General features: G+C 47.3%; 1 pseudogene; it reads left to right on the top strand.

The window, feature by feature from the left end:
* Positions 1-7,546: 7,546 nt before the first annotated feature.
* Positions 7,547-7,664, top strand: LOC112476933 (annotated as a pseudogene).
* The last annotated feature ends 234 nt before the right edge of the window (positions 7,665-7,898 follow it).

Below are 7,898 nucleotides of genomic sequence, written 5' to 3'. Positions count from 1 at the left end.
CTCATATGAGGACAAGAGAATGGTCAGGGATGGCAGAGTCTGTTCTTTCTGGAAAGAGGCCAGCAGCCCTGGTCTCTGGTCCCCTTGCTTCCCTTACTCCTTACTTGAAGAGTCGTCTTAGGGTGTGGCAGATGAGACTGATTAAAATATTCCCTTCCAGCGATCAGGATTGTAGGTTCGCTCCCTTCGGAAGTGGGTTTGGGGGCACAAGGTGAGGAGAGCGGTCCTGCCCTAGTCACCAGAGTCAATTTCTGCCTTCAAGAGCACACTCAAGAAAAGGCTACAGATCTTTACATCCACAGGGCTGCGTTAAGATGCCAAGAGTTCCCAAGAAAGCCCTTCCGGCCCCTGGGAGGGGCGTGGAGAGGCAGCATTTGTTCCAGAACCCTGCAGAACTGGGGAGAGGTGGCCTTGTCCATCAGCAGGCCTAGGGTCAGAGCAGGACCTAAGACAGCCGGGCACAGGAAGGGGCACAGTGGCCCCCACCTCATGAAGAATTTAGGATAAGAACAGAGACATTGAAAACGTTCAGATTTTTCCCATGATGAACACATATTTTTCTGAAGTATCAAATTATTTCCAAAAGGACTTTGCTAACTGCGCAGAGGCAGCCTGGATGCATCACAGCAAGAGGTAGTGTAGAGATGGAGTGCTTCCTGCCTGGAACTTCTGAGTCACTGGGATGTGCTCCCAAGGAAAAGAACTTCTGTCCCAGGCAGGCTCCATTCTGCCCACGGGGCTTCTCCAGGGAAGCCACATGGCAGGCCAGGGCATCGCTGACGGACCGTCACCCAGAGAACCTCCTCCTTCTCTGGAACCCCTGGTCCCGCTCAGAGAGTCCCCACATCCGTAATGTGTCTACACGCACCTGCTAGCTCTGCCGGGCTCTCCCTGTAGCCCGTCCTTCTGACCCCCCAGGCCTTTCTTGGCCTTTTCCTGGAGCCCAGTCCTGCCCTTCCTCTAGCCCAGCCCTAATCAATGCCACGGTCGCCACTGTCACTGTCGCTGCCACTGGAAGTCCATTTCCCACTTCGGAGTTTGAGAGCCATTTAAAATTTTCTGACCTCTCGGCCGTGTTGTCTATAGTTACCTTTTCTTTCCAACTTTTGACTCGTTTTGCTCTCATGTCCAGGTGTCTGTCATGTGCTCCACGAGGGTCCCTCCTTCCCTGTGAGACCCCACAGTCCCTAACACATAGTAGTTGTTCCTCTGCACCCTTTTCTCCCCTAAAGTCATTGCTGATAACAGCTTTAGTTTGGGGGTACTTCCAGTTATATATCACTTTCACACATTATGTAAAGCAATAGTTCTTAGTCTTTTAAGAAAAATTACTCTTTGAGAATGGAGTAAAAGTTAGGACCCTCTCCCTGGAAACGTGAACCTAAACCCATCAGACAAAATGCTCATGCTCACTTCAGGGCCTCACAGCGCCATGAAACCTGTCCAGCCACTGACTCCATGCTAAGAGCCACTGTTTACACTGATCCTTTCAACTCAGCTGCCAGGCAGCTGCCACAGGTATGGTGATCGTGAGCTTTTTCGTTGGAAGAGAGAGGCTCCTCCAGGCTGCTCTGAGTGGCACATTGCTGGGGCTCCTTGCCCAGGTCCCACGTCTCTTTTGATGCCTATTTTGCAGATTTGTCCTTAGAAGTGCACAATCTCCATGGGAAATACCTCTTCTGTCAATACCTGTGCGTCAGAGCAGAAACGATAATTCTTGTAATTCTTGCCCTTGCTACGATGTTTGGCTTCTGAAGAAACAGTGCTTTGTAAAGTCCAATTGCATTTCTTGCCAGGACTTAAGTGAGTTTTCCTCCTGGTGTCAGAGAAGAGAATGGAATATCAACCACCTGCTTATTGCCTTGACTCTTTGATTTTTCTCATCAGAGGCCCCCAGCTGGTTCCCCAACGCTGAATGCAGCCAACACAAAGTCAAGTGCGAGAGCAGCCAGGTGCTATTCACCATCGCAGGCAGACCTCCTCATCGCTGCAGCTGCGTCAGTCCTTTTCATATCTCGTCCTGAGATGCTTTGCACCAAACCACAGGCCCTTACTCAAGCTTTCCCACGACTCTGCAGGCCTTGGCCTCCCAACAGGTAAACGATGTGATGAGGAAGGAGTCATGCATGGAAGGGCATTGAGCCAGCACCTTACATAACAGCCCCGGTTTTCACTGTCAGAACGCAACGTGTGAAATGAAAGTCCCTGCGTAGTCATTAATGCGTGACGCCTCAGTCACTGCCTCAAAAGCCCATCTTTCCTGCCTCAGTGAGGAATAAAAAACAATCCCACAGCTTCCCCAGACCCAGGCCCATGAGTCTATTCTGGCCACTTGGGCATTGCTCCGACTGAGCAACCTTACGTGACAGAGTGTAACCGCTTCAAAGAAAAGCAGGGCTCGGGGTTTGTTCAAATATGATTTGCCATGTTTAAGCAAATGCCTTTCTCCACAGCTCTGCCTGACTGTGGGCTGCTCCGCGGCTGATGAACGGCCTCAGCCCCGGGAGGCCGGGTGACAATACCCGGAGGTTACCTTCATGCACACCAAAATATTCAAACCATCTGCACCCACAGCTCCAAGGCTTGTACCAAAATCGATGTACACCATCCCTGTTTTGTATATGTTAATTTATTAAGCAGTGATGGTCCCCCATAATCTGCTAAGGAAAAATATGTCTTTCATTTCAGCTTTTGCTGTTGTGACTTTTTGCCTCTGTGGTCTTCCTTGCGTGAGCACAGGCACCTCCTAGTATCTGTCGTGCTATCTCCAAAACTAAGACCTCCCTCCAAAAACTATTCGCATTTCACAGGGGATGGGCCTTACCCAGTTCTCTCTTCCCCCACTGCACTTAAGAAAATTGCAGTGTTCGATGAGCACTGTGACGACCTGTCAGGGTAAAATATTTGGCCAGAAGGTATAAATAGCTGCTTTATACCGCTGTACTAACACAGTGATTATGGGAGTGAGGAGCCAGTCTGCGTGGGCTCCTCATCGGGCAAGGCGTCTAATATTTCCTCTCAGCCTCCTTCGGGAATCACCTCCAGCAGTGGTTATCAGCTGGGGCCATTTCTGCCCTCCGGAGACATCGACAGTGTCTGGTGATATTTCTGGTTGTCACAGCTTGGGAGGTGAGGGAGTGATATCGACACCCATGGTAGACGCTGTTACACACCCTACGATGCACAGGACAGACCCCCACAACAAAGAATGGTCCAGCCCAGATGTCACTAGCGCCGAGGTTGAGAAACCCTGATGACGTTAAGTAAGGCCCTGCCACTTTCATAGACATTCCAAGTGATCTGTGGTAGAGACATGTATCTGGAGCAGGGGAATTGTCACCCTTCTTCAATTCACTTAAACTTTACAAAAATGTATGGACTATGTCTAACCTGTGCGAGGGCCAGTGGGGCAACAGTGACAGTTAAGTCCGGCGGTGGAGACAGACACAGGTACAAACCACACAATGGGATTTAAGCTGCAGAGCTGCTTCAGCAGAGGAAGGGCTGGGAATCAGAGAGGAGGAGATGAAGTTTTCCAGCTGTGAGTTTTCTGAAAGGAAGATTTGCACTGTGGGGACTTTATGGACGAGGAAACTTCAGCTGGCAGAGCAAGGGGAGAAAGAAGGCCTCCGGGCCCTGGGGAGACTGAGCAAAGCCCCACCCAGGGGGAGGGGACCAGAGGGACTGTGCCAGAGGCCGGCCCCAGGCTGCATGGCCCACGGGGATGGTGGAGAATGAGGATGCCTCTTTCTTTTTTTTGCATTGACTTTTTTGAAAGAACAGGCTACATATTTGTTTCAGATTTTCATAAGCCTCCACCTTTGTTTGCTGTGGTAACATTAACATTAAGTAAAGAATCTTGTCGTTTTTATGCGGTGTTTAATGGAGAAAAAAGTTTTCACCTAAAAAAGCAAATTAAAAGGCCCTCCTGGGGCCAGAACTAAATAAGATTCTGTACTTGGTTCAGTCATCAGTAATCTTGTGTGAGCGACAATTTGTTTTTAGAAAAGGTCACTTTTGTGTATTTTTGGAAGGATCTCAGAATCTTGGATTCTAGGGATGAAAGAGGCCCCAAGAAACGTTCTGGTTTGGTTTTCCCAGTCTGGCCAGAAAAGCTCTGGTCATTACCATCTCATCCATGAGACGGTGTGATATTTCTGCACATTCCATGCAGAGAACAAGGCTATATTAAATGGCAGGGTGTTTGTGTGTGTGTGTGTTTTATCAATGCATTTGCTAAAGGGTGCAGTTCTCCAGATTTGGGGGTAGGAGAGTAAGCATTGTCCAAGTCGTAGTACCCAGAGTTGGTTGCCCCAGAGGTCAAGGGGATAATCTTAGCTGTGTGTGTGTGTGTGTGTGTGTGTGTGTGTAAGCAGAACTGAAGGGCAACAGGGAGCCATCCAAGCTCAAGATTTCCAGAGCCCGTGAGATCTCTTAGAAGCAGGTGTGGGCAACAGTCAAGATAGTTAATATTCCGATGCCAGAGTCCATCTATAGAGAGTATCCATCCAAGAATTCCTTGGAGACTGGAGCCATTTTAGGAAATTCAAGCCTTTTTGCAGAGCAGATAGCTTCCCTTGGGAGGGGGTGGCAGGCATCTCCTTCAGGGACCCTGACTGCCTGTGGCCACCAAAAGCACTCCAGCCCAGATCTCCCTGAATCCAGGCTCCTTGGGGACCCTCTCACCCTGGTTCAGAATCTCTCCCTTGGCTACAGCTAGAACTTAGATGACCTTGAATTTCTCTGTCAGAAATGTAGCCCTTTTCATTTCAATATCCCCAGTGCAGGGCTCATTACTGCACAATTTGCCCACCCAGGAAAGAGCCCTGGCTTTCTTTCTAAGGGACCCTCCCCCAGTTTGTAATAGCAAATGGATTATTTCCTCAATACAAGTCCCCTCGGTGTGTGACTCAGAGAGTTGCTTTTGTCAGGTCATGAGATGGAGGAAGAAAGCATGGGGAAATCCCAAATCCTTAGCTAGCCCAGTCCCCAAGGCGAACCCTACCCCGACGTCATTAAATGTCTTTGGCAGCCTTCAACCTGCAACAAATGAACTAAAGACAGATGTGTAAAAGTCAGATGCTTTCTGCAGGCCAATATAAACGTTCTACGGGATCCTTTTATGGCAGCCAATAATCATTTACTCATCTTTTGTTTGACCCAGGGAAGGTCTCCTTCTGCTCAGATGGAAGGCAACTTCCTATAAAACAGTTGGGTGGAATCCTTGGCAGGAAGAAGAAAGCAGTGAGATCATTCCCAGGCATGGCTTCTAAGGATTGGCGATATCCTCAGAGATAACGCCAATCAGGGTCATAGCAATGCCTGGCAGCTGCCTCCCTCTCACTCCACAGAAGCTCAGCCTATGCTATAGGTCTTCAGGCTCCTGGAAGTCAGCTGTGCATTTACACGGAAAGTGAGCGCTTGGGGCAAATGCACCAAGCTGCCACTAGTTAATGTTTCTTTGGAGCAGACACAGGTCCACATCAAATCTGCTACATGTGGCCCTGGTAAAACAAAGAGACATCTCTTTGCCTGTCACATATCACCAAGCTTTCTAGCACTCCTGATGACATAGGAGTGATTTACTGAAGGCCAAGGGCACCTACGTGACCCTAAGTGTCTGTTGCCCTCTTGGATTCCAGGTCTTCTTGTTCAAGTCCGGGAGACTTCATCCTTGTTCTCAGAAACCATGGTCTCAGGGAGCACTTTCTTCCTTAGCCTGATTCTCTCAGGAGCTCAGCTGCTATAGGGATCTTGTGCCCAACTGTGACCATCGCTCCTGAAATTCGGCCTGCGTATTATTCATCAGAATCTTGGTGATGCCCTGAATGGTCTGATTGTCCCTGCTCAGAGATACCGTGTGTCGGCAACCAAGGGGTGACTCATAGGTGTTCACACCTATGCCATCTAATTGAATCTTCACAAGAATTCTGTGCTCATTTTACAAGAAAGAAATTTATATTCACCACACTTGGGCAAGTAGACTCAGCTATAAGTAAGAGACCAGACACCCCCATTTGAGCATCTACCAAGTATTTGCTATCTCCTTACAGATTTTTTTTCAAGGAAGTTGCTATGTGAAACTCTAGGCCTCCCAGAGGGAAAGCGACATCTTGGGGTACCTTGGCTGTGGCTGGCCGGGGGAGCAAACTACCCAGGAGTGGGGAGCAGTGGGAATCCCAACCAGCTTTGCCAGCAGAAGCAGTACTTCTAGTTTCTGAAGAGAAGCTGAAATCTAGATTTTGGTGGGATTTTTGTTTTTGTTTTAATTTTTATGGGAAATCTAGTTTTAAATGTTGGTAATTGATTTTAAAAACAAACAAAACTTGTTTAACACCCTGCAGGCGAAATAACACATGTTTGTGGGCCAGTTTGCAACTTCTATGTTAAGCTTTCAGCTAGATATGAAAATTTAAACGTAGAATAGAACAGGAGCCTTTTTTTTTCTTCATAAAGTATACTTTCTATTAGAATGTATTAACATTCTCAAAATTCAGAACAAAGTTCTAAAAATATAAATGCTTAGGCATCCTCATCACTACATTTATTTTTCATATTAATATCACCATCTAGTCATAGGACAGTTCATACAGTGATTTGAGATCCAGGGTATCAATAGGACTATTGATCGCTCATAAGGGAGCCATAAAGGGGGTTCCGTTCCTTCCAAGGAGGCTCGCAAGAAAACCGAGGCTGAGAGATGTCCAGAGACTAACTTGTAGCCACATGACCACACATCGATGGCCTAGAATCCAGCCAGGGTTTCCTGACCAACTGTTCTTTTCATTCAGTAAACCTCGATATTTTAGTTTCTTCCACCAATAACTATTCTTCACTCTAGTTCAGATCGTTTGTTGTTGTTGTTGTTGTTTCAAGTGAGTTTTAGTCATTCAATAAAAAAGAAGTTGTCACTGTCCCTTTCACCTAGCACTTAGCTTTTTCAAAGGGCCATTCAGATAGAAGGTAATGGCTCTTACTCTGGGGCTGGGGAACTGGGAGTGCATGGAAGAAGGGAACCCGGAAGCCCTGTAATCAGCCCTGGAATCGTTTGCAACAGTGTGTAGAGAGGCGCACTGGGGCGTGTTATGGAGACGGGACCTGTAGCTTTCTCCGGAGAGTGTCTGACTTTCCTGGAATGGGCAAGATCTGTGCAGGTTTGACTCCAGCCCTTGATCTTTCCTGATACTGAATCAAAACTTCAGCAACCTTCCTAAATCTGTAAATGGGTTTCTCCCCGATGTCTTTGTTCTATCAGAGAGATATAACTCGGGCCATTTTGCATCACGATTAGTTACTACCACCTGATTTGCTCTAATCCTTGCTTATTAATGCCTTACTACGATGGACCAGGTCGTGTTCCTGCAAGACAGGCCTCCGCAGTGGTTACAACCTTCATCAGCCCTCAGCCTCTAATTGGTTCCTTCTTAAAGGACCCAAGCCCTTTTTTTTTCCCTATAATGAGCATTGCAAAATACTTTAAATAAAATATAACCTTTTATGAAGTAATAATTGCTTCATGCTAACAACTATATGTTAAGAATATGTAGTCTACGGCCATGCTACCCTGAACAAGCCTAATCCCGTCTGATCTCGGAAGCTAAGCAGGGTCAGGCCTGGTTAGTACTTGGATGGGAGACCACCTAGGAAGACCAGTGCTGTAGGCATAAAAAAAATAAAAATAAAAAATAAATAAGGGATTTTAAACTGACAAGGTCCTTGCAACCTGTGAGGTCAACCAAGGGTTGCCTTGCCTAAAAAAATGAAAGGAAGGAAGAAGGAAGGAAGGAAGGAAGGAAGGAAGGAAGGATCTTGAACCTAGAGGCGCACCTGTTTCATTGCCTTTACAACTGTTTATGGGAAACACTGCATGGAGAATTTTTACAATGGGGGGAGCCTCC

The sequence above is a fragment of the Pteropus alecto genome, unplaced genomic scaffold, assembly GCF_000325575.1.
Source record: "Pteropus alecto unplaced genomic scaffold, ASM32557v1 scaffold81, whole genome shotgun sequence".
Lineage (NCBI taxonomy): Eukaryota > Metazoa > Chordata > Mammalia > Chiroptera > Pteropodidae > Pteropus > Pteropus alecto.
Note: the sequence above shows the minus strand (reverse complement) of the source record. Positions and strands in the feature narration are given on the sequence as shown.